The following is a 26,684-nucleotide window of genomic DNA, read 5'->3' on the forward strand; positions in this document are numbered from 1 at the left end:
GACCTCCATCTTCTTAACCTGACAGTAAGAAGAAACCGAGGCCTGCCAGTCTGCTGTCCGAATGTTGCCTCACACTCCAGTTTCCTCTCCTCTTGCCTGGAGTTCCTTTTGTTTACTTCCTGTTCCCCTGGTTGTTCCTGTTTCCGATGACCCTATTCCTTGCCATCGTCCTCCCTTTCACTGCCAGGAGAAGCTTCTCTGCCTGGCATCCTGGGTGGGTTCCTACTTAGACGTAGTCTACTGGCCTTCATCTCCTGGATGCCTAGGGAATTCAGAGTCCTAAGGAACTGGCTGTGATTCATCTTTCCTACTAATTCCTGAAACTTAGTCTGGGCTCTGTTGAAGTACAGGCTTGCAACATTGGACATGCCTGCTCTCCCATTTCCCCCATGTCTGGAGAAACTCCCACTCCCTTGGGCTTATTCCTTTAAAAAGTCTTTTTTAAAGTTTCCATGAGAAGGTAACTTTTTCTTTCTCTCTTTCCTTGTAACTAGCTATTTCACAGATAGCACATTTTACTTTGATTTTGTGTCTACCCTATGAACATACGAGCCTTGAGTTAATAAATACAACATTGAATCTACTTATTGGTGCCCAGAAAGCCTCCCCGAGCATAACCTAGGTCCTCTCTTGTTGGATACTGTTCTTCCCAGACCATCTGGAGAACAGGAGAGCCCACCTTCGTTTACCCTATGAGAAGGATGCATTTCCGGGAAAAGTTTAGTTTCATGTTCAACTATTATTTTCTATTTTGAAACATGTTTGATAAGTAATATATCAATTCTTTCTATTAGTGGTAATTCAACCCAGAAGAAAAGTTCACATTTTAAATAATGTTGTCTGACTTAGTTCTACTTTTATAAACTGCTGTTTATTGTCTCTACAGATCAAGAAGGTTGTTATGTTAGAATACAATTCTGTTAAGGGATATGTATTGATAGTATTAGTTGAAAAAAATATGTGATTTAAGTTCTTTAATAGTTAAAGAATAATTTGCTCACATACTTTTTAGAAATAAGATGGTGTTGAACATCAGACATGGAGCCTCTCACACATACCAGGCAAGCACTTTATTTACCACTGAGCTTTTTTCCCTGCCTGGCTACAACTTTTAGTTTGAATAAAATGTAGGCAGTTTCATCTTGTTCTTGTAAGACACAGATTTGAATGTTTCATGTTGAATGTGATGACAGCTGGGGCCTTGTTATATATGGCCTCTGTTGTGTTAAGACACATTCCTTCCATTCCGAAATTGTTGGAAGTTACCATGACAGGATGTTGAACACTGTTAAATTCTTAAATAATTTTGGAGGATTTCTTTGTTTATATTTTTATGCATATGTGTGTATAGTCTGCTTGTATGTCTGTGCACCATGTGCATGTAGTTTCCATGGAGGCGAGAAGAAGCATTGTATCCTTTTGGAACTGGAGTTATAGACAGTTGTCAGCCACCACGTGGGTGTTGGGACTTGAACACAGGTCCTCAGGAAGCAAGGTCAGTGCTCTTAACCACTGAGCCAGCTCTCCAATCCACTGTTAAATTCTTTTCCTTTCTATAATAATGATATGTTTTTCCTTTCAATTTGTTAATGTTTTATATTTTTTGAACCTAGTCTGACTTCTGCATCAAACTTTCAAATGCTTGGATTCTAGGCATGAGCCACCATATAAATCTATTCATGTGCCTTCTTTCTTCTCTCTCTCTCTCTCTCTCTCTCTCTCTCTCTCTCTCTCTCTCTCTCTCTCTCTCTCTCCAGGATCTCTGTTTGTAGCCCTAGCTAACTCGAAACACACTATGTAGACAAAACTGGGATCACACTCACAGAGATCCTCCTGCTTCTGTCTCCTGAGTTTTGAGATTAAAGGCATGAATGACCATGACCATGACTCATACACTTTCAGAGTAGAGGAGAATGAGTTCAATTTTTATATGCTATTACACCTATTTTAGAGAAGTGTGTAAAATCTTTGTTTTAAAGTACCAATGTTTTCAATAAACCAAAACTTCATGGTCTTTCCTATTTACAACTGTGATTTTTAAAATCCTGTTTGGACTAGGAAATGTACAGATACTTAAATAGATGTCTAACAGATTAACAAAAACATGCTTAAAATAGTAAACAAAACGAACAAGAACTATTAAATTATCAAATCCTAACCCCGGAAGTGCTGGGGAAATGTGAGAAATATCTGGCAGTTTTTAGTTTGCTCCGATCAGATTCTTTCTGTCTCGTCTGCCTCCCCATCATCCCCTTTTCTTGTCCTTTCTGTTTGACACTTGGCTGAAAAGACCAAGCTTGTCGTTGTTCTGCAGGCTTTCCCACACTCGGCTTGCTGCTTGCATTCTTGTACCTTTGACATGCTGCCCTCTCTCATGGTTTTATAAACTGGGGCTGAGTTTTGATCAGACTCTGATGTGATGCTTTAGCAAAATAATGATATGGTATTGGAGATAATGATACGGTATTTTTCCATAGCTGTTTATAGTCATATTTATTAGCCATTGTAAAATAATGGTATTGTAAGTTCATATTTTCTTATTAGTTCATTAACAAAAATATTTCCATAAATAGAAATTTCTCTTTGTTGATCATTTTGCTATCCTAAGGAACTCTTTATATATATATATATACATCTTGCTTCTTTCTCTTTGCAATGAATTACCATTCAGATATGGTGATAATCCACCTTAATCTCAGCATTTGGAATGCAGAGGCAGATGGATCTCTGTGAATATGAGGCTAGCCTGATCTTATATATCTTGAGTTCCATGCCAGCCATGGCTACATAGTAAGACCTTATCTCAAAAAAAAAAAAAAGAAAGAAAGAAAGAAAAAGAAAAAAGAAAAACACGTATCTTCCCAAGGTGATCAACATGTTTTGATTTACCCTTGAAGCAATGGGAGAGCCTCTTCAGGATGTTTGTCACTCATTGTGACAAGACACTGCTAATTTCTAGTGGCTCCTTTCTTTATTCTAGGACAAGATGTCCCAGACTCATACTTCTGCATCAGGCCTGGAATCAGTATGGAAGGTCCACATTAGCCCTGGGTTGGTCAGGACACAGAGTTGATGTGTGTGTGTGTTCCGATTGTGTCATATTAATTTTGAATATGAAACAATGATTGTACCAATAGTTTCCTTCAGACTTCATGTTCAGATGTGACTTGAGAGTAATCTGGCCTTTCTCCATGCTGGACTATATAGACAAAGTACTGATTACCCACTCAGCCCACATTGCAGAGTAGCTTTGTAATGGCAATGCGATTCTTATAGATGGCTTAAGACTTTCACTTCCTTCATCCCTCATATTACAGTTATTTGTTTTAATCAGACACATAAATGGAGCATACACTGCTCAGACTGGTTGTTTGTAACACAACTGTCAAATCACTTGGAACAATGCCCCTTATTTGTTGCTAGCTGCATAAACAAGCTCATTAACATTTTAAAGATTGTCTTTTAATATTTTTCTTAACTGTTACAGTAGCTTCTCCTTATCCATAAACCATGGTTCCAGTTTCCCATGATCAACCATAATCCTCCAAACACAGTGTTAAATGGAACATTCTAGGAATGATTCCTAAGTGTTAAATCATGTGTCTTGCTGACCAGCATGGTAACATTTTACACCTGACTCATTTTATACCTCATGTTGTACATGGTCACTACCTTTGTAGAACATTTGTTATGGGTTTAATAGTCACTTGGTTACCAATCAGATGACTCAATATCTCAGGTTTTGTGTTCAACTAATTCTTGTTTACATAAAATGGTCACAAAACACAGAAGTAATGAGACACTGTAGGCATCAGAGAAAACAGAAAAGATGTTAATCCTAACATGAATGGCAAGGCTATTGGAAACAGGAGAAATTCTAGTATGTTTAGAATTTAATTGGATCTAAAATTTCAGGCGTCCACTGGAAGCCTTGCAAACTATCCCTCTTGGGAGAATGGGATTCTTATGTGGTGAAATACATTTATATTCTTGAAGTCAGAGCCATGAAACAAGATAGCTTCAGAAAGTCTGTTCATTCCTGGCTCTCCTTTCCTGTACATTTTTCTTAGATTCCGTGATAGATTTCCACTAAGTAATACATTCATAGTGTGCGTTCAACTAAGCCATGAATTGTGCTAAAGTCAGTTATATAAGGAAGGGAGTTGTACTTCTTCATGACAGGGATAGGTGGATCTGTACTTATGATGTCTTTCTTGGACAAACATCAGTGTGCTTCTGTTTGTGGCACAAGAGCCACAGAACTTGAAGAAGTATTTGGCAAACACAAAAGTGGAAGAATAGGTGGAAATCACTTCTATCCTTGAGGAAAGTATCCATACAAATACAAGATTCTTATTGGAAAATTTAATTGTGCATTGAGAGGTTCGCCCGAGGTTTAGCTTTTTATTAACCTTTTAACTAGCACCATGAAAAATTTTGAGGGAACCCTTTTGCCCTAGAGAGAGAGAGACAAGCCTGCGTCCTCTGCCCTGGCTGGAGGAGTGCTCTTCAGAGCTCACCAGTTTACAGGCAACAAGTGTAAGCGCCAGCTCTAGGACTCATGCCGCAAACCTCTGTTCCTAGTTGACGTCTGTGGATTTCATCTAGTTACAAGGTAGAAAACTCAAAGTTAAAAAAAAATAAGAAAGAAAAAAATCCTTTCTATTGCAAGAAAAGAAATCAGATTGTTTCCATTAATTTTATGAGTGATTTTCTTTCCGTTTACTGAAGTCTAGACTGGGGTTGGTGTGGTACACAGTGGTACGGAGGTCTGACTGGGAGATCACAGTCCGTGTCACAGGCGTGTCTTGCATTAGTGTCCCTGTGGCCACACAGCACACTCAAAGCTGATCTCTGCCTGCACTTCAGCTGCCCCCTCATCCCTTCTCTCCTCCTTTCTGTCCCACTGGGCTCTCGGGGACCCTGCTGTTGTATTCTTCTGCATTTCTTCTCAGCATCCAAGGCTCACCAATCAACCCCCTGAATCCTTGCTCTGCTCTTCACTCTGCCATCTTGCCCCTGCATTCCTGCAAGTTTCTCCAAACTAACTGAACAGTTCATGCTGACTCTTTGCTGACTTTGGGCTCTCCTGCCCTCTGGTGCCCTGAATGGTGTCACATGAGTCTTCCAAAGTGCTATTTATATAATGTTGTCCGTTCCCAGAAATATGAAAGGAACCCCTCAGCTATCTGACTTTGCATACCCTTCACAAGTAGAATCTGTCCTAACAGCATTTACCCCACAAAGTCCCACTTTCTCTGCTCAGGCCCAATTCTGTCTCTCTGACTATCATTACTTGAATTTTATTCAAATTCAAATTATAGGAAGTTCAACCATTTTTTTAGTGCATTTCTATAGTCCTCCCTATTGCTAGAGGAAAGAAACCAAAGAAAACAAAATAAAATGCCATAGCAGATATATTGAGTATAGTTGTATTCTATTGCTTTGCAAAATGAAACCTCTTGCTCACATAATATAAATTGGCTGGCATCATATTCAAGTAGAAAAAGTAGAATCTGGAGCAATAAAACCAGAATATAAGTTTCAGCTTTGTCACTTATGAGATGTTGGATCTGAAGAGCACTCTGTGTATTATCCAATTGTATCTTTCATTAGGTTAAAAGTAGACAGTTATATCACTAGTTGACTTCAAGAGTATGGGATAAGATGCAGTTTTTTTTCTCTAAGAATTTATGATCCCAATTATACATGATGGGTACTGAATCATTCAGACAGCCTCAGCTTTTCTATGATGATGAGTCATTAAGCCACAGTACTCATTGTTTTCTAGAAGACACCAGCTCAGTCTCTGTCTTCACAAAGTGCTGCCATTGTCCCCTTGAGAATGAGATTTACCAATATAGATACAGCTGCATAGCTCTGTCTTGTGTATAAATGCATTTTACCAGGAGGTAAATGTCTATTGCTTAACTTCTGAGAGAAGACATCCAATAGAAGCCAGGAGTCAAAGATCTGGGAATTACTGAATGTAATTGCATGGCTTTCAGGGATCTGACCTGACTGAGGTTTAGAGGAAATGAAGAAAAGAAGATATTAAAAAGAAAAAGACGAGGATATATGGATAGAAAATCTGAGGTTTGGTGACCTGGACTCTCTTCTGGAGAGATCACAGCACTCCAGAATGTCAGTGTGTTTGTTATATGCAGTTGAATAGGAAGACAAGGTTTTTACATATAGCAGAACTGGGAGGTTTGGCTATTATAATCATAAACAAAGAGGCAGGGTTATTATATCCAGCTACATAAGGAGGCAGGCAGGTTTAGGTCATCTTGGTAAGGAGCAGTCTCTGTGGGGAGCAGTCTTCAGCAGTAAATATCTGAGGGAAAAAGGCAGTGGTGTACATAACTTTCTACACTATCAATAGTCACACTCAGATCTCTGAAATGTAAGTGGAGACTGCTCTTTCACTTCCTGGCTGCTCAGACCTGAAATAATCACACAGAAACTGTATTAATTACAATACTGTTTGACCAATAACTTAAGCATATTTCTAACTAGCTCTTACATCTTAAATTAACCCATTTCTAATAATCTGTGTATCACCACATGATTGTGGCTTACCAGTAAAGTTCTGTGCAGCATCTGGCATCTGTCTCCCGTGGCAGCTACATGATGTTTCTCAGACTCCGCCTTCTTTTCTTCCTCTGTCTGCTTGGAATTCCTGCCTTACTTTATTCTGCTAAGCCTCTGGCCAAAGCAGCTTCTTTATTCATTAACCAATAAAAGCAACATATACGCAGAAGGACCTCCCACATCAGTGGAAGACTTTGCCATCCTCTGAGCCCCACTCAGAAAAGTCTTTGTGACTCTCATGGGACTGAGGTATTGGGGTTCTTGACATGGCTATGCTCCTGTCAAACAATAAACATTTACTTAGTACTTTCTCTGCTCCCCACAACTGACCAGCACAGAACTGTGAGCAGGCTCTAGAGATGATATTATGCTTTTCTAGAAACGAGCAGAAAGCCATTTGCTATTTTCTTTGATCTCAGAGAAAGCAAGAAGGAAGCAAGAAAAAAAGATAGGAAGACAAATATGGAGACCAAACTATAAACTCATATTCTCTCATGGAAAGGAGCATAGCCCACAGATATCAGTAAAAACAGAAGTGCGAACAGGGGCAAGATGGCATCACAGCTGAGTGAGCTGTTTCGTGTGTCACTAGACATCAGTCACACACTTGTAGGCCAGAAGAGGCCTAAGTGCAACCTAAATGACGTCATCTCCAGGTGCCTGTGGACATCAAAGGTAGCAGTCCCCCCATCTTAAATAACCTGGAAGCCTCTTGGACCCATCTTTTGCTTAGTTCCCAGTACTTCTTCCGGTGTCTGGTGTATCATCAGCACTGGGGTAGAAAATGCTTTTGACCTTGTATGGCATCTGGTGTTTCATCTTGGCTCAGTCCAAGGCTATGGACACCATGGCTGTCGGGCACAAACCACTAAAACAGCAGAGGTAAAATTTTGTGTCCGTTCTGCAACCCTGTGCCAGGACTTCTAAAGAGTACTCTATGTCCCTCTAGTCTTATTTTAAAATTTTATTTATTTATTTGTTTTTTAAGACTAAGCCTCCATCTTGAAAAGAAAGGCAAGAAATATGTAGAAAGTTTAGATTTCATTGTGCAAAGTCCAATTTTTCTTTAAATACCCTCAGCTTTGCCTTAATTGTAGAAGGGACCAATGTTTGAAAGTGCAGAGCGGCGCCATCTGCATAGTTAGAATCTTTCTTCAGAGTATTTCCTCAGCGTATTGCAAACTTATCCAGAGGATGGGCACATAGAATGGCTGGCAGGGTGTCACAGGAAAGGAGGAGAAAGAGAAATGAGCCGTGGTTTGGTGCCTTGTGGCTGGGAGAAAATACTCAGAAACGGCTGTGTGCTATGATTCTGAAAACTCTTAGTCTAATGTTCAAGAGAAGGGATGAAATAAATTTTTAAAGAAAATGCGGATCAGGGAACTGAAGCAAGTCTGTGCAAATTACCTTGGACACCCAAGCCAGCAAGCTGGTCCGCAGGAGGAACAAGATAGGGGCGCACTTAGCTGAGGTTGCTATGGCAACCATATGCTGATTGAAATGTTTGAGAACTCATGATTCATACCTGACTCCACATCCTCCTTCTTCTTGCCCAGCTCCTGAAGGTTTGAGGTCCTTGGAGTCTTGATGCTATCAAGCACCTCACAAGAGAGCTGCCATGAACCTAGAAGTCGCTGTCCCCTAGCTGGAAAGGCACAGATAATGCTGTGTGTGAGAGGAGCAAGATTATATGTAGAGAAAGTTTATGAGGGAAGTGAGAGTGAGCAAGGTCATCCAGATGCCAGGCTTCCTGGCCACGTCCTGATATGCCACAACTCTGGTAAGACAGAACCAAAGTAAGGCCATGAAAACCAGCCAAGCGCCTAGAAGCAGATGGGGACGAAAAGCTGAGTTTTTGAGGGCTGGAGAAGCCCTGGCGGTGGTGACTGAAGCGGAGCTTCAGGAGGATGAATGGGAACACTTCTCAGCTTGCACTGCCAAGCTTCCTGCTTTCTCAGCTACAGAATGGATGAGCAATCCCTGCTCTGCAGGCTCGCCGTGAGGCCTGGAGGCACATGAGTACTCATATTAGTTGTGTCTGTAAGCTTCTCCGTGAGGAGGAGGAAGACAGAGGCCAGATTCAGAACAACGGAAAGTTTCAGCTAATGTTGAGTCTACCCTCCTCCCCAGTGGAAAGTAACAGTTCAGGGTCATTGGCAAAACTATGCAAAATCTTTTATTTTTATAAGCATGTACAAAATATAGCTTGCTAAAGAAAGTGATTAATGAAATTCAACATTAGTAAAGCTAATTTCCGTTTGTTTTCCATCACTGATACTGATATTAATAAGGAAGGAAAAGAGGGAAGAGTAAGGGTTCTACCTGGGGAAAGCTGTTCTCTGCTCAGCTCCTCAAACTCCCAGGATCATGTGAACAGGGACCATGCCACCCATGCCAGTTCGCCTGTTTGCGAATACTAATAGAATAGTCTAGAAGAAAATGGGCTGCACAGCCTGGGATTTTTAAATTGTTTTCCCTTGTCTTTGTCTTTTTTATCATAAAAGGGGACTGTTCCTAGAAGGCTCCCTTTGGTCCCTTCATGTACATTTCGTGGTGACATTTCCCTGGCACTATGCTGTGGGCTGACGTCTAGTACGAGAAAGGCTGCTTGATGCTGCAGCAGGATGACATCCTGGCAGAGATCCTTGTCCTGTGGTCTACAGATTTAGTTGGTTCATAGTGCCCGAAGGTCTATGAACCAGCTGAAACTGTGTGAAATACTCTGCATGTCTGGAGGAAGTTGTCTTGTGTTCATTTGGTTCCTGTGTTTGTCATTGACTGGTAAGGTGAGGATCTGCTGAGCTGAGAGCTTTCCCTCACTGCTAGCAGCTTTATTGATCACTTTATTGAGGTATTGGTGGCAGTAGAAAAAGGAGGTGATATTCAAGAATTCAGTTTCACAATTTGGATATTTATTCATCATTTTGAAAGTAATTCATGCCAGAGGTTAAGACAGTACATGCTTGGATTTCAGAGGTAAAGAATTTATGGTGAAGATATTATTGTAGTACAGGTATGTCCATAGCATAATAGGCCTCCAAGTAGTCACCACGGTTGGCTGTTTTGTTGGTGTCAGCAGTGTTTGTGTTTATACAATGTCACCGACTGCCCGTCTCACAGAAAGCTCTTCTTTCTCTTGTTTCTGAAGCATCTCTGTTTTTCTGCTTGCACAAACTGTGGCTCAGAGCAATCCCCTGATGCTGATTCCTTCTCTTAGCTGAATCACCCTTTCTGTCAGATCCCACGGTCTAGGAGAGGCTGCATTTTCTCCTTTACATACATTAAAGTCTAAAAATCAACCTGATTAGAATTGTTTTTGATAAGAAAGTACTGAGAGAAACAAATTTAGCTTTACTACATTAGTCTAAACCTGTGGGTGTTATATCCTGTTTGCCCAGAAATATTCAAAGATTGGCTATGAGAATTCTATTGACTGTAGTGTATGTGAGGTGAGTAATTAAAAATGAAAGTGTTTCTGATGGCATTTCAGGCCCAGGTTCATTGCTGTGCCAGCTCGTGCAGGACTCCAGTGTTTGCCAAAGGAATAAAACCAATGTGGCTCATGACGCTTATTGGGCTGACCCTCGTTTTAATCAATAGACGTTCTGCAATATACTGTCTGTCTGATCATTATTTTCTAAATGGAGCTGGGATGATTTTTCCCTGTGATAACATGAAACAGGCAGGCGACTATATTTTTTTCGCTTTAATTCCAAATGACACCAAGTATTGAAAAGCCAGAGCTTTTGAAAAGGACTTAGCAGAAAGTCATGAGACGTGCTAGGTGCTTAGGGTGCGATTTTAATGCCAGCAGACTGGAAAACCAACAGCGCAGCCCAGACAAGACGTGGCTTTGTTCTTCAGCATCTCTGTGAAGAGGAAATGAGATCTTTCTGGGATGTGCTCCCCACTCACAGGTGTGAAGGAGGAAATGTCACATTCCTGCCCCGCTGCATTGTGTGGAGTGCTGGTGCAGAGCAAAGCAGAGAGGCGCTGCACCGACCCTCACAATATAAGCTCCATTCATGGCCTGCGCTCGGGGCTTTGTTTCAGTCTGCCACCGGTGGACAGTACAAAGGCAGGGAGCATCCCCTAATCCCCGGAGCCCGGAGCACGCCAGCTCCGCTCACTGCATTCTCCAGCTCTGCTGCTAGTGGAAGTGGGAAATTGACCCCAGGTCTGCAACTGCCTTTCTTTGCTCTGGCACTCAACCGCTGAGTTGTTAGCATGTCAACTGTTTTGTGCCGGGAGGAAAGCAGTTGTGCTAATGTGAACGTCTTACTCACCAGACATTGCAGGCTTCACCTTTCTCATGAGCGGCAACTCCTTGTGCACGATGCCCAACCACAGTGAATCAAGACAAGTGACGATGTTTTCTAATTCGGTGCAGTTGCTCTTTCCAGGATGCGATGGCATTTCAGAACTCCAAACGCTGCAGTTTGAAAGTCTGTCTGAGGTTGTGCGTTAATCAAAAACAGGCGATCTTGTCTGAATTATGAAGGACAGCACAACAATAAAGATTGGAGTTATTCTGGTATTTTCTGCCTAACTACACAGATAAATGTAAAGACATGAATGAACAAGCTGTTTACCAAGCACCTAATACATCTTCCCAGGGCATGAAAATCTCCAAATTGTTCCCAAGGGCTATGTTTTGCAAATTATAGTCCTTGGGAGGAAACTTAATTTCTATGTCCTCATTCATCCCTAACACTGAATATTTCTCTCGGGTACAATAAAACATTTCAGCATTTAGTGTTACAAAGCCTGGCACTTAGCAATTGCAGTAGTCATTGGAAGATGAACCCTCCAATTTGGTGACATCTTAAAGAGGACGTCGGTCGCCCACAGCCCTTAAGACAGCCCCTCGAGACTTCAGGAGTGGGAGGAGCATGTGTCTTTCTCTGGGTGGGATGTGAGGTTTCCCTGTACTGCTTCACTACACATAGCATTAAGTCTCAGCTCCTAAGCAGACCTTTAAAGCCTTCTGCTTCGCCACCCTGGTCAGCCTCTCAGCTCTTCTGCATCTGCAGACTGGCATGCGGCAGATTCCTGCCTGCTGCAGTGGCCACTTGCTGCCTCCCAGTCCATGACTGGCAGGATTAACACCTCTCTCTTTCTCTAGACATTGTGCTTGGACTTACCTCTCTTTCTTGTTGTTTATGTATATGTGTATGGTGGTATGCCTGTGCGTGTAGACATGTTCACATGTGCGGGTTCACAGATGTATACACATACAGATGTGTTCATTAATTGCTCTCTCCTCCCTTTCTTAAATTTTTTTTTCTGAGGCTGGGCCACACAGAACCCGGAGCTCCCCGATCTCAGCTACTCTAGCTGGCTTGATCCAGTGGTTCCTCGTCTCTGTTCCCCAAGCACTGGGACTACAAGCAGCCTCCATGTCTACACAAATTTTCCATGAGTTTTAGGGACTCAAGTCCCATCCTTGTCCTTATATGGCCGGCACTTTGTCTCCTGTGGCAGCTTGTCATCCCCAGTCTTTTGGCTGGACACCCACTCTGGTGGGGTTCAAATTCCAACCAGGAGGTGTCGAGTCAGCAGGGGAAAGGAGGGGGCTCACAGGATTGGAGAGTGAATCGGGATGGATGCCTATTTGTTGAAAAAAGAAAACACCTTTTGTACTCTGTAGCTGTACATAGGATTAAATGGGAAAAAGAAGTATGCGAACTGGGGTATGGTTTGAAATCAGTGGTTGAGGAAACCAGCATTGACCTTGACAAATTAATAGGTACCAGTCATATACCAATGGAGGGCTATAAGCTCCTCTTGCCAGAGACAAGAATGTCCCTTTTTCTCAAGCAGAACTTTCTTTAAGCCCCCAGGGAATGGAGACTTTGTTCTAAATGCTAGACCTGGGAAAAGGGCTTTCTCGGAGGATCTGATACTCTATTATGGAATATTGTAGTTTTTTTAAATAGCTTGGTTTATCCAAAAATAGCTAAAGCTCAAAGTGAGTCAAGATGAAGCTAGATAACACTACTGTGAACCTGAGTAGACTTTAGGAATTTATAATTTTGATTATCAAAGATACTTTATTTATCAAGCATTTGTTATCTAAATTTTCTAGAGGCTGGTTGTTAACCTGTATGGGAGCAGGCAGAATTATCAGGCTATATGGTTACACAGTGGCAGGAATTTTTTTCTAAATATTTATTTTGTTTAAAGAGGCTGCCCTTGTACACGTTTTCATCCTTCAAAATCCCCACAAAATTTCCCAAAGGGAAAGGCATATAGTGAGAATCATTAAAAATGAAAGAAAAGGGTGCCAGAAAATTGTGATCACAAAGTCGAAATGCTGGAACTTTGTCAAGCAGCATTGGTAACCCTGTGTTACACGCCATCTTCTCATGCACAGTTCTTCTTCACTGTGTTGACAAGTTCTAGAATAACAATTACACATCCTATTTTGACACGGGGACAGCCCTTGTCCTGGCCAAACTCTAAGGTCCTCTAAGTACCATACAGCTCTGCTACATGCTCGACAGTCTTGAGAAACAACGGAGTCTTGTTGGCCATGCTTAGCTGTCCTCTAGCATGATGTGAAAGAAGAGTAGCTACCCAGCTTGCAACATCTGGAAATGTGGGCTTCAGCTCTCCCATACCAGTGCAAGTGTATGTGTATGTTTCAGATTACCGTTGGGACTTTGCTTTAATAGCAAGCCCTGGCATTGTTCTGCCCCTTTACACTTTAAAACTCTACTGAATGTAAAAATAGGTATTCAGAGCAGGGCATAATGGTTCCTATGTAGTCCCAACATTTTGAATAGTGAGAAGGGATACAAAATAATACGACATTTTTTTTGGGGGGGGTCATGAAAAGTAGACACTTTGGTGGTTTGGAAGAAAATGACCCACAAAAGGAGTGGTACTATTAGCGTGGGTGGCCTTTTTAGAGGAAGTATCTAACTGTAGAGACGGGCCTTGAGGTCTCATATATGCTCAAGCTACGCCCAGTGAGTCAGACCACTTCCTATTGACTGTGAGTCAAGATACAGAACTTTCAGCTCTTTCTCTAGCACCATGTCTGCCTGCAGGCTGCCTTGCTTTCTGCCATGACAATAGTGGACTGAATCTCTGTATTAGAAGCCAGCACCAATGAAATGGTTTCCTCTATAAGAGCTGCTGTGGTCATACTGTCTCTTCACAATAGAAATCCTACCTAAGACAGATGCTTAGTAACATTTCCTGGGAGTTTGGGTGGGAGTCAGATGGTGGCACTCCTCTATACTGCCTTCAGCAGACTCCTTTCCGTAGCATAATGATCTGTGATCATTTGGATTTCTCGCCAGTTAAGCATGGTGTCCCTGCTGTCCGTGTAGCACACAGCATAGATATGCATGCACTCCGGTAGATGGGTCTAGGGAAAGTGCATCCGTGGAACAGCGGTGGGGCATATGTTATCGGGCATACCTTCAACAGCCTGGAACAGAACGGGTCTCCTTATAACCCTGATAAAAAGAGGTGACTCCAGAAACACAGACTCAACAATAGATCTTCTAAGGGGATGAGTGAGAAGGAGGGGGAAGGCTTCTGGGCTAGCTTCTGTCTTCCTGTCACTGAGCTTCTGCCCTTCTTGTCCTTTCACATTTATGGCTCTTGTTTCTGGGTGGAGAATGAGCATGTTTCTCATTTCAGCATAAAAACACACCAACCAATCTTGCCATCTCTCCTTTCCTAGTTCTCTTGGAGGCCCCCACTTATTAATCCTGCTGCTCTCGCCAGGGCCCCCAACTCCTTCTGGCTTGCCTCAGTTTTAAAAACAAACCTCTCTTCATAGGCATCCCCTCCATCTGGGCAAACTGGAGTCTGTGTCTCCCGTTCTGTATGAGTGTGAGTCTTGTCCTCAGTGCTCTGAACATTGAGCCCTGTGACGTGCTTCCTGCAGACAGTAGTCTAGAGGGCATGCAATGATGATGAAAGGAATCAGAACTTTGGTTTTTTTAAGTCACTTTTTTGGAAGCTTTCTCTTCCATGGGTCATGGTCCTCGTTCTGGATTCCTTCACTAGAATAAAAATGGGAGAAAATGTTCATGAGTACAATTATAGTTGATCTTGAATATCATAAAAGTGTAGCAACTAATGGAGCAAAATATGAAACTACTTGAACAATTAAAGCTAACAGCTCATGACTTGGTGGGGAGTACACACTGGAGGATTTTGTAGTTCACTGGTTCCCAGCTGAAATGTCCATGAATCAGCGTTCAGTGATCTGCCTTTGATGGAGGAAGTTTCATGGTGCAACACTGGGGAGCTTAGCAACCTGTTCACTGTCCATAGCCCTGAGCAGGTGAGCAGCATCTCTGCAAACATTTCCTAGTGGGAAAGATGCTGCAGCATTTTGTGACGGTGTCAGAGTGTGTCCCAATAAGAATAGACATGTCTGGTGCAGTGTGACATTCATGTTCCTAACTGTTAAGGAAAACTCTACAGGAAAAGTTGGAGGGCCTAGGCGGGGAGAGTAGGAAGCAGACCATTATTATTTTATACAACTTGGCAGTGTCATGCTCACTCATGACAGGGACTAAAGAGTACCACAGTTTACAAGTGAGAGGGGCTTGAAGTAGAGGTTGAGCTACCAAAACTGGTAGAGAGGGGAAAATGCCAGAGGACTCAGATAAATGGGACAATTAACAGCTCATCCCAAGACAGAGTCTCTAGCCAAAGCAAACAGAAAGGAGGCATGCAGGATAGGAGGGTGGGGTGAACAGTGCCATGTGCCTCATTGGCTGGCTTGCAACTGTATTCATGTATTCTGCACATGGCTGTTGTTAGTTCATACTTGACAAGTATAGAATTATAAAAAGTCCCCCATTATCCTGGTATACTGGCATCGTTCTCTGCTGACCAATTATATGCTATCTATGTATGCTACAGAAGTTAAATTTTATCTTTGCAAGTTTGAAATATAATAGTTCCTCAAATGGGTTCAAAATTATAGATGATCATACATATTAAATTCAGAACCCTAAGCATGAAAACATTTTTTGACAATAATGCTGCATGAATACTCTAAAAAAATAATAATGGGTTTACCCAAAATGGAGCTAAACCTTTTCTCAGATATTTTAATTAAAATTCAACGTGAACCTTTGTGCTTGTCTGCCCACTGAATACGATGAGCAGTCTTATGGGATTTGTGTATGTGCCCACTGCAGGTTGTGAAAATGCTCACCTTGCGCAGTTCCATGATGCTGCATTGAATTTGTTTAAATATATATATCTTAATAGGTCTGTAATGTATGAGGAGGGTTAAAGCATCAGAATCCTGTTTAGTTAACTTATATTCACTTGGGAACCAGTCACTTGTAAAGGTTTGCCAAGCAAATAAAAAGCTTCAAATAACAAGAAATCCTTGTGAAGAATAAGCCGACTGGTGACGACCTCTCTGTCAGCTTTGTCATTAAAATGGTTCCAGTGGGATATTTTAGGCCTCATGGGATTTCTTATATTTTGCATTTTATATACATCCAGTTATAATTTAATGTATTTGTAATACTTATTTTTATAAATATGTGTATTTAAGACATGACTAATGACTTGGTTCTAAGGAGATCTCATCAAGAGTTCCTCTGTGCCCTGCTGGCACTCATTAGGGTGGGCAGCCATCCCAAAACTGCCAGTCTTTTGTCTATATGTGTCAAAAATATGAGCAGTGTTTGACGTTTACATAAACTTGATTTAATAAACAGTCATACCATTAAAATAGCACAATCCTTTCAATCAATACTAATTATACATCATATAATGCCTGGCCTTTAATGAGGACTTCAGTAAATGTTTGTTGATAATGATGATTATTAAAATGATATGTTAAACCCATCTCCTCATTTGAGAAATGCTTTGTTTTGAGATGTCAGACTTACAGCTTTGCCTGAAGGTTTTCTAATTAAAATCACCACTTTGGCACCAAAGCTTAAAATGTGCAAAGTTGCTGCAATTAGTGAGTTGTGCGTCCATATGGATGTTACCAAACAGCTTTCAACTTAAAGGATTTGGGCTATTTCGAATGATGGACCTTCTGGTGTGCTTAAAACAAAGCCTATCTTTCTCTGTATTCGTTTTAATTAATAGTATCTTGCTGGTCTCAAAGATGTGTTCTATTCTGTAGGAAAGAAGCATGATTCTCACAAACCAGAAATAAGTTTCTGAAGTAGGTTTGCTAAGTTCCCACTTCTGTCTGTTTTACACTCTCTCCCACCCCGGAGAGTCAGCACAGGGCAAGAGAAACTGGAAAACTCTGATTTCAGATGTTCTGAAAGAAAACCTGTATTTCTAGCTAAATCATAACATGAACTCACTCAAAAAGATGGTTATTTAAACCGTCAGCAGATTTTTCTGAATTGATTCCAACACTGATTAAAAAAAATGTTCAGAATAAAAGCTGTCCATGTGGCGTGTACGTGCACACAAATGAGAAGGTGTGTGTGTGTGTGTGTGTGTGTGTGTGTGTGTGTGTGTGTGCATGCGTGTGTGTGAGAGAGAGTGTTTGATTATCTGGCCTTACCTCCAGTACTTTGCAGTTATTGTCATTTACATTTAACTCTGTGCAACAGCACATTGTGTTTGAAGATGAATAGGGTACAAAGATTTACTTTGGTTTTCTTAGTGCTTTAAACAAACGGAGCCTTAGAGATCAGTTGGTGACCCTTCCTAGACACCTGCCATGTGAAATTTTGTAGACAAGAAAGATTCTGAACTTTCTTCTCTAGAAAGCCAGAATAAGTTCTACAGACAGTTATGTGCTGTTGTGAAGGCTCCAGTTTCTAAATGTTTTCAAACCCCTCTCTCAATCCCCTTAGAAAAAGAGTCTGGTGGCCACGAGACTCCACTGACAGGAACCCAGAGAAGTCCAGTTTTAAATACATGTTTAGAAGCCATGCAGGTAAAGCAGTTTCTTAGACATTAGTTATTGAGTAGTTAGGAATTAAATGAACATAAAGAACTTTGCAGTTATTGGAATTTCTCCGAGCGTATAGGAAGATTAATCCATGTAGCCCTGAGCGGGGAGGCGTGGGTCCACTGAGTCCACCAAGGAAACCACACCACAACATGGCCCCTTTGGCTTCGTTCTTTTCTCCTTTGTCTATCATGGAAGCTCATTGCCTGAATCCTCCAGATTTGGTACCAAGTCACCCCAATTTTCCCATATTAACTGAATTGTTTTACTTTCTTTTTACAAATATGTAGTTAGAGACATATCTTTAAATGCCCCGTGCCTCTCGTGGTTCTCTTCATCAGAGAAGGGGGTAAGTAACCATTAGTGACACTTTACCTCGGGAGCAGATAAAAGTAAACTCAGTTAAATGATATTCCTTTGCTAAAAGAGAACTTAGTTGTCTCATAAATCCTGCATGAGGGAGCTTCCTTTCTGTCAAAAGTTGATGTTTCTTCTCAGCTAAGTAGAGACTTCTTCAGGAGTCTTAGCAATAGTGGAAATGACCCCTCAGCCATACCCACAACCTGATAACATCCTGTCCGTAACTTGGATGATTAAAAGAAGACATATCAAAATAACCACTTTTCTCTGATGAGGCTTAGAGAGAAATGATTTTAAAAAGTCTCCCTGTAAAGAAAAGACTACTTCGAGGAGGAACGGTGACCAGACAAGGGTGGGGGTGGGCAGGAGCAGGAGAGCCAGCAGTAAAAATAAACACAAAGCCATGGAGAAGGTCAACAGGCCAGTGTGAAACACAGGCCATCCGATCACTCCAAACACCCTGGTCTGGGGCCTCGGCTGCTCCTGCTCTCACACCGGCATGAAAACGGTGTGCATGTGTGTACCAAGTGGTGTGTGTCTGTACACACAAAGATTTATCAGAGAGCACAGGGGGAATTAGAAAGTGCCTGGCCTGGTTTTAATTTGAGTCTGTTTGCTTGCATTTAGCACTTAAGGGCCTCTACATTCCGCTTGCTCAGAAGAGTGATGGCGCACTCCTTGCTTATGCCTCAAATCAGAAATGCATGAAGTGCAGCTGCAGAGATAATACATTTTCCCCAAAGGCTTTGGCTGAGCAAATTAGGTGTCAATGGGGTGCCCGCGCAGGCAGTACTCCCTCTAATTAGTCTCTTGAGCCTAGTTGGTGGCGGGTATGAGATGATCTAATCAATTGGTCTGTGTCTGATGGTCGGTGTAAAAATCCTACCAGGCAGACTCTCTCCCACAGGTCACCCACCTACACAGCACGACTCCTCATTTTCATTTCTCATCTCCTCTATCACATGATGCTGACAGTTGGTTTTAAGAAAATTGAATCCAAAAAATATCTAGTTCAGAGGGCGCATGGGTCAGAACAAAGTTGCATTATGGGTACCAATGATTCAATTAATTAATATTTATAGCTGAGAAGCTCTATGTAGATACTTCTGAGTAAGGATTTTATCAATCGAATCGTCTTTAAAACACTCATTTTAGAGAAAGCTCATTGTGGAACCCAGATAAAAACGGCGCCTACCTGCCTGTGATTTACGCACTAGGATTGGCTGTGCGCGCGAACCATCCATCCAGCTTGTCCTCCGTGTTCACTGTTCATTTGCATTTTGCGTCCATTGTGCTTTATTAACAACCAAATGTAAGGGAGATTTACAGTCGCATTGTTACTTGCCTGTCAAAGCAGATCTTCATTCCTTCAGCCTAAATCCCCACCCTGTGAAATACCTGATTGCACTTAGATTCCTAAAAATGTTTTATGTGCTTTCAGTAAAACTTGAACCTAACGATGCCCAAGGCAAGAGAATGAGCATCCCGTTTTCTGTAAAAGCATTAGGCAGGAAGATGGTGAGATATGAGCTATTCAGAGTCATCACAGAGATGGGAGATGTGCTGTCATGGGCTCCTCCTCTGTTTTGTTTTTTTTTGTTTGTTTGTTTGTGTTTTTTTGTTCTTAGATTCTTCCACTAACTGTCAGAACTCAAAAATAAGCAACGGACTTGACCATAACGCCTGCATTTATCACTTACCAGCCAATTATTGCTAGCATGTGACCCTTGCTATCTAATTCTGCTACACCTTCGGTTAGGCATTTAGGATTCTCCTAGAGATTTCAGTCAGAGTCAGGTCAATGCAAGACCAAATAGACAGTATCAGTGTGTAGAAAACATCTTTAATGAACTCAAGAGGATAGTAAAGTGTATGGTGTTAACATGACTTAATGTTATGTGAAGTAACATATACTTGAAATCAAAACATTCCTTTTGAATATAATATAGTAGATTAAAATACTGTGTTTTCCTATACCAAAGAATAAATCCTTCCCTCTATTCCTGACTGACTGGTGGTGTGTCTGCCAATAGCTTTCTTCTCTATATCGGGCCAAGTGAGCACTGTGGCTGAAGTAGCTGCCTAGTACCAACTGTCGCAGCCACAGGAAAGAACTGTTGAGCTTCGGGGAGTGCGCCATTCCTACCCATCCCTGTGCTTTCAGATCCTTTCTTCTCGTTTACAGTTCTTAATCAACCACTTACTGTGTGCCTGGGTTATGCCTGTGCCCTGCTCTGGGTACACCTCAGTTTAGTCGCCAATGTAATTATTCCCCATGCATGGAATAGAAAGGGCATCTCTGTCATCTGCTTAATAGAAAGGTTGGTGTTGGTAGTGAGATAGGAACTGGGCAGGGGTGCTTGGCATCAGAAGTGTTGTGGGGATACCGTAGGGTCACATGCTCTCTCTCCTTGAACAGGACCTCAGGAAGAATTTTCATGCAGAGCTCAGAATGTGTGCTGACGTAACAGTGCAAAGGAACAAAGTGCATTTTCTCTACTTCTCTGGGAAACAGAGGAAGAGGTGGGCTGGGGATCTAAGGGTGTTTCCATGCCATTGCTTGCACCGTGGTTGTGACTTCTAGAAGAGACTTAATAAATGTATCTATGAGTGGAAATGAGGGGTGAATTCCTATGAATAGGGAATGCTAGCCAGAGCAGCAAACATTTGAAATAACGTTGGCTGAGTTGGGATTTGGAAGTGGGAAAGGACTTCTGTGCAGTGTCTGTCCAGCCAAGGCCTCTCCAGAAACATGATTTTCAGCCCCTCCACTCAGGTGGAAGAGAACTCTCAAGAACAGAAGGTAATCCCGACTTCATGCCATACCCCAAATATATGAAAGAACTGAAACTGCAAGAGATCATAGAAGAAAGCATAGGATCTAATCTTTCGATTTCGCTTTGCATTTTTTAATGTGACACCAAAAATATAAGCAACGAAATAAAAATATGTCAGTTGAACTCATTCAAGATCCGAAGTACGGTGTCACTGGCGATCCATACTAGAGAGTTATTCAGATTGTGTATTTGGTGAGAAATTAATGTCCCAAGTGTACAAAGAACTGCAGCTCGGCAGCAAAACAAAATGAATTATAAAGTGAGGAAAAGACTTGAAGAAACATTTCCATATGGCAAATAAGCTCATTAAAACTATGTTCAGCACCGCTAACTATTAGGAAAGGCTAATCAACAGAAGTAAGTCAGCCATCACAAAATAATTATAGTTTAAAAATAAAGAAATAACAAGTGTTGGCAAGGGTCTGGTGAAATCCAAGCATGCCTTTACTGTGAGTGGGAAGCTAAGCAGTGTCCTCACTATGGAAAGTTTTGTCATTTCTCAAAACTTTAAAAGTTGAATTTCTGTTTGATCCGGGAGTTACACCTGCAGGTATATAACCAAAAGACTCAGATCTGGTATTAGAGCAAACACTCACCAGTTTTACAGCAGCCACAGGGTAATACAATTCGAGTATGTGTTAACTGATGGGTAAGGACCATGTGATATAGCCATATAATGAGACATTACCTTAACATTTTATAAGATAATGAAGTCCTGGTCCATACTACAACATGGTGAACCTTAACAACATAATGCTAGTTGAGAGCTGCCAAATGCGACAGATCACACATTGCCCGACTCCTCTCAGAATACATAGCTCCATACACAGTCAGACAGTTGGTGCTGGTCAGTGGGTGTGGCAGGGGACCATGCGGGTGGCTGCTAAGAATGGCATCGCCTCCTTTGAAAGTGCTGAGATGTTTTGAAACTGCATAGAGAAAATGGTTGTACAGAATTGTGGTTGGACCATGTGCCACCCAGTTATATATCTTCGGTTGGTTGGTTTTGTGTTATATGAATTTCATCTCCATTAAAAATAAAACTGAAGGTGAGGGCAAAATTCTAAAACTTCATCAGGGTAAGTGAAGATCAGTGGAGGGTAGGGGTGATGTTGTTCTCATGTATCTTTAAGTATAAGAATGGAACTTCTTGCTCTCTTGGTTCATAAACTGCTAGTTCCTACCAGGCAGGGAATGTCCTCAATGGAGCAGCATCAGGACAAGGGTCTCTGAAATAGTCAAATCTATGGGGGCAGCCCTGGGTAGGCAGGGACTACGAACAAACTTCCAAGCTTACTTGTTCTGGGGTGAAGGAGAACTGAAGCATCAACTCCTTCAACTGTGGGGCTTGACCTTGAAATTAGACCCACTAGATGTCCTCTTTCCTACCCAGAGTTCAACAAAGATGAATAAGAGCATTTTTTTAAAAGTATGGAAAGATGTGCAAGGAAGATTCCCTCATTTGCAATGACAATCTTGCCTACAGTGGGGTCCCAGTCTCAAGCCAATGTCTTTGGAAGCTTGAAGGTTTGTGCAGAAAGTCGGGAAGGGACACCACATTGGCCAGCTTCCATTCTGGTGCATCTACTATAACTGATAATATGCAACCAAGAATTACATGGCTGGGTTTTAAAGGCATGTGTGTGATCCACTTTTCTCTTTCACATTCATACAAACAAACATGATGGTCTGTCCTTCGAATGCTCTGCTGCCCCCACGCACTTAATTCAGACCAGCACTGCCTCTGATAGGTTAGGGAAGGAATTTAGTTGGGTGTATTTATCTCTAAGTAGTCTGAGAGGAATTTAGCCCATTTAAATGCATGGACGTACAATGTTTCAAGGGAAGAAAACAGTCAGGACATTTGTTTATCATATTTAAGAGATGTTTTCATAGAGGAAATTGTTCTGCCTCCAGTGTATGAGCTTGGCGGAGCTGCGGAGAGCAGCAGTGGTTCACTCCTGCCTGACCAATTTTAATGCCTCAAGCAATCTAGTAAAAATGAATGATGTAAGGTTTTTTTCTTAATGCAACAGTTTTTCTCTTTTCCTTCTTCCAGGATTAAGTTGTCATCATTCTGGGAAGAAAAGGAAGAAGAAAAAATACAAAAAGAAAAGACCGCTAATGAAGTGGCCCACAGTGCTGGGCTCCTGGACCAGTTCCCTTCTGCCCCCTGTGGTGGATTTCACTTACAAGAAAATTGAAACTGGCAAGACCCTGTTTTCTCTGCAATTTATTTAAAACCTTGCACGCATTTGGATACCTTGTGATTTCCAAGAACTATGTGAAGATTAAGCTTTGCTTACTGATACATGGCATGTATTCTTTTCAGTCTCTTGTGTTTGATTCTGTTTGATTTCCCTCTGCTGCACAGTATCTCTGGGAAGGGGTTTTATGCTTTCACCAGCCATGTCTTAAATACATTAAGACAACACATTTGGTGTTCACACTTCCTCTGTAATGTCTGCACTTGAAAGCCACACAGTGGCATGAAACAATGTGTGTTTTCTTTGAGAACAGAATACATTCTGCAACCACCAGGAAGGATATTCTTATTGCTAAAACAAACCCCAGGTTCTGACTGACTAGACACCATGGTCCCAGACAGCTGGACCTGACGACCCTGTTGCTTACCTTCGAGGACATTTGGAAATGTGGGGTTTCCTTTTTTATTGGAATTGTCCCCACATTTATAGGCGCCTAGAACTGCTTCGCATCTTCAATGGCACGGCTGTTTCTGAGCAGGCCGTGCCTAGAGAAGCACCAAGAACCAAGACGAAGATGAAGGCCTCCTCCTCCTCCTTCTTTTTTTTTTTTAATCTGTAGAAAGCAAGTCAATTTTTACATGTGTTCTGGGTCTTGTCAACATCTGATTTTTTTCCCCCATCAGCTCTGTTATGCTCTGTGTTTTTTAACTGGAGAAAATAGTGAGGAATATCTTTCTTAAAACTTGGGTGCAAAAAAAAAAAATCTATCTGTCGGGGTGAGTCCTAGGAGCCGTCTTTGCCAATTAATGCTTAAAAAGCAAGTTTAAAAATTATCCAGAGTTAAAATTTTGCTCACTCACAACAAAGCACCTTTGAATCGGATTGTTCAGACACATTCCAAGCCGCTCAGAAGGCACCGCTGGGTACCAGACTTTAAACCACTCTACCGTAATAAGTGTTCAAACTCACTTCTTAAACAATGCGGGAATTTTGCTTTAAAAATAGAAATGGCAAAGAAAGGCCTGGATTCCCTTGTTTTAAGGCACTCTGAGGCCTTGGAAGATGAAGGCAAGTCTGTGTCACGGGGAGAGAGGACTCCTGCATACACTGCACCTAGGTCTATGGGGAGCTGCCCAGTGTAGGCATCTTCCACGGGCAGCCTCTCTACAGAATCCCAGTAAGGAGGGGCTGGGGGCAGTTAGGAAACGTCACATAAAGCATGCCCTTTGCACCTCTGGACACAAATCTCCATGGAAACACACGTGTGCACATTGTTCTATGTTCTACTGCTCCTGAGAAAAGGGAAGAAACTACAAGCTTGAGATGTGTCACACATTAGGATCAAGATGAGGAATTATTATCCAATTTGACAAGGGCTTTCTGATTCCCGAATGAGTATCAAAGCCAGTAGTCAAACCCAGCATGTCCCTGGAAGTAGAGCCCGGTTCTTAAAACTCTCAAAGGCATTGTCTCTGAGTGATAGGTATAACCAACCGTCCAGCCTATCCAGAAGGAGAAGTACTTACAATCTCGAAAACACAAAGCAAGGAATTGCTTCCCGAATGGTTTGAAAGAAGGCAGAGTGTCTCTCAAGGTGACCCCGTGTACTGTTTGCTGCCTGGGAATCATTTTCATACCTCTCTCGTACATTCCTTCCGTGGGAAGTCTTTGCAGGTATTTTGACTTAAAGTATAATTAAATTGGGAGTTCTTTAAGTGAGGAGAAAACTTTCCATGTAATTAAAAACTGCCTCCCCTGTGCATTGCTTAGAATCCTCCATTCATCTGGGTGGCAGGGAGGAGGCATCTTGTTTATATTTCACCACTCCATGCTAATGTTGGAGGGTTTCGAGTAAGCAATGTAAAGGCAACTCGAGATCCGTGCCCTTGTCTAGACAGCGTCTCCTGGGAAGGAAGGCATAGCACTGCTCGGTGTGGGGTCTGCCCCACGTCAGGCCCACCTCTCAGGTTAGAAGGGCTTCAGCTTCATGTCTTTGTCAGCAAGGAAGGACATCCAAAGTGTCCCCCCAACCCAGCCTGGCACAGTCCTATCCCACATACCCTGCTTTTCTCTCCCACCCTCTCTGAGGGTGTCATGAAAATCCGTGCAGACGGCGCCCATTAGCATGTGAGTACACAGCAGAGGAAGCACCGCAATACTCGGAAGATTATTTTTCTATGAAGGACTTGCTTGAGTTTGGACAGCTGATATTAGCACAAACGCCTCGACGTGGTGATTGTATCAGCTCAACCTCACTGCACACAGTATTTGGAAAGGAAGTATGGGACTCAGTTTCCATCTTCTTAAGGGGAACAGCTTAATTAATTAAGATACACAAGACACATAGGATGCAAAAATGTGTTTGCTGTGCTAGACAAAGAAGTAGAGGGTTCTGAAGCAGGGGCAGTTGTCTCCTACCGTGCAAGGACCAGAATCTGTTTCTAGCTCTTGAGTGACTAGAAAACCAGGACCTCTTGGCGCCCTGTCCCCTGTGTATACGACAGCCCCTGTAATCAGTCCCCTATGTATGCGTCCATAGCAGACACCCATCTGTGAATAGTACTGGTTTGTAATCTTCTGTTCTATAAGAGGATGTTTAGGTTGTACATACTGGGGTAGATCGCTGCCTGCCCCTATACATAGAAACATGCTGCATATATGTGCATAGCTTCCTTCTCCATCCCCGGCTTGTACACAGGGGAAACTGTATGTTAGTCTTCCGTTTCCTCATATACCAAAAGGAAAAATTTTAAATCTCAAACGAAATAGCAATTTCCTCTTCACGCTGCCCCCTCTCACAGCAGCATATGTTAGAGGCACATATTAAATCACGCTCTTTGTGAGTGGACTTTCAGGTTTTTCTCATTTCCTATTATTTCTCCCCCCCCTTTGTTTGTATGAGGCACTGAGTTATGTGCTTTCTAATGGGGTTAGTACCTCAGATAATCATTATGCTTCAACATGGCACATAGCAAGGAGAATGGAACTCTACATGTTGCATATGTGTTGCCAATTGTAATTTGTCTGTACTATGAAGGATGTAATGGTTTGTCCACTGTCATTGTTGTTTTCTGTAACATGATATGGAATAAAGTATAGCCAAATCTGCAGATGTCATCTTGGTACATAGCCTCGTGTGTCCAAAGCAGTTGAAGACTCATCACGGTTCTTCTGAAAGAGTGACGTAAGAGATCAGATGTACAGTATATGGGAACAAGTAGGTTCCTGGAGGATTCTAGAAACCCTCCAAAGTCTTCCCTTTTCTTTCTTTGTTGTGCCAAATTTGGAGTAGAAACTCGGGGGCCCTGTGCTCCAAATCTGTGAGTTGCAGGGCTTCCCCTGGCCCTGTGCTTGTATTCCCACATGTTCCCCAACTCACACATCTGGAGCCTCTCTTATTTGTTGGTTGTGCTCATCTCAATCTTTTCCTCACGTCTGTCTGGCCTTCCACATATCCTCATGTGACCTCATGTGTCAGGTGAGTGGGTGGCCCTCCCCAACAGTCGGTCAGACTCTGCCAACATGCTGGGAAAAGCTGGAAGAGGCAGTACTGTTCTCATAGGCTGAGCTAGTGTTATCTGTGACACTACGTAGGCCCACGTGACATACCTGGGCCCATGTGACCAGGATGGTGCCAGGAGCCCACACTTGGATATCAACAGCTTGGGAGATGCATCCTTTTCCTTTTGTCACCTTGTTGGATCAGTCACAACCCCAAACACACCCACATGATTTCACAAGTTATTAATGAGAGTCATGGCAGATTCA

At 42.1% G+C, this 26,684-nt stretch overlaps 1 protein-coding gene across 3 annotated transcripts in view; it reads left to right on the forward strand.

Annotated features, from left to right (window-relative positions):
• Positions 1 to 26,026, forward strand: part of Cdk14 (cyclin dependent kinase 14) — a 545,726-nt gene extending 519,700 nt beyond the window's left edge. For all 3 annotated transcript variants that reach the window (XM_087902477.1, XM_087902479.1, XM_087902480.1), the window contains one exon: positions 22,769 to 26,026. The gene's annotated coding sequence lies outside the window, so the exon portion shown is untranslated. The remainder of the gene's footprint in view (positions 1 to 22,768) is intronic.
• The last annotated feature ends 658 nt before the right edge of the window (positions 26,027 to 26,684 follow it).

Source organism: Myodes glareolus, chromosome 27 (genome assembly GCF_982192425.1).
Source record: "Myodes glareolus chromosome 27, mMyoGla1.1, whole genome shotgun sequence".
NCBI lineage: Eukaryota > Metazoa > Chordata > Mammalia > Rodentia > Cricetidae > Myodes > Myodes glareolus.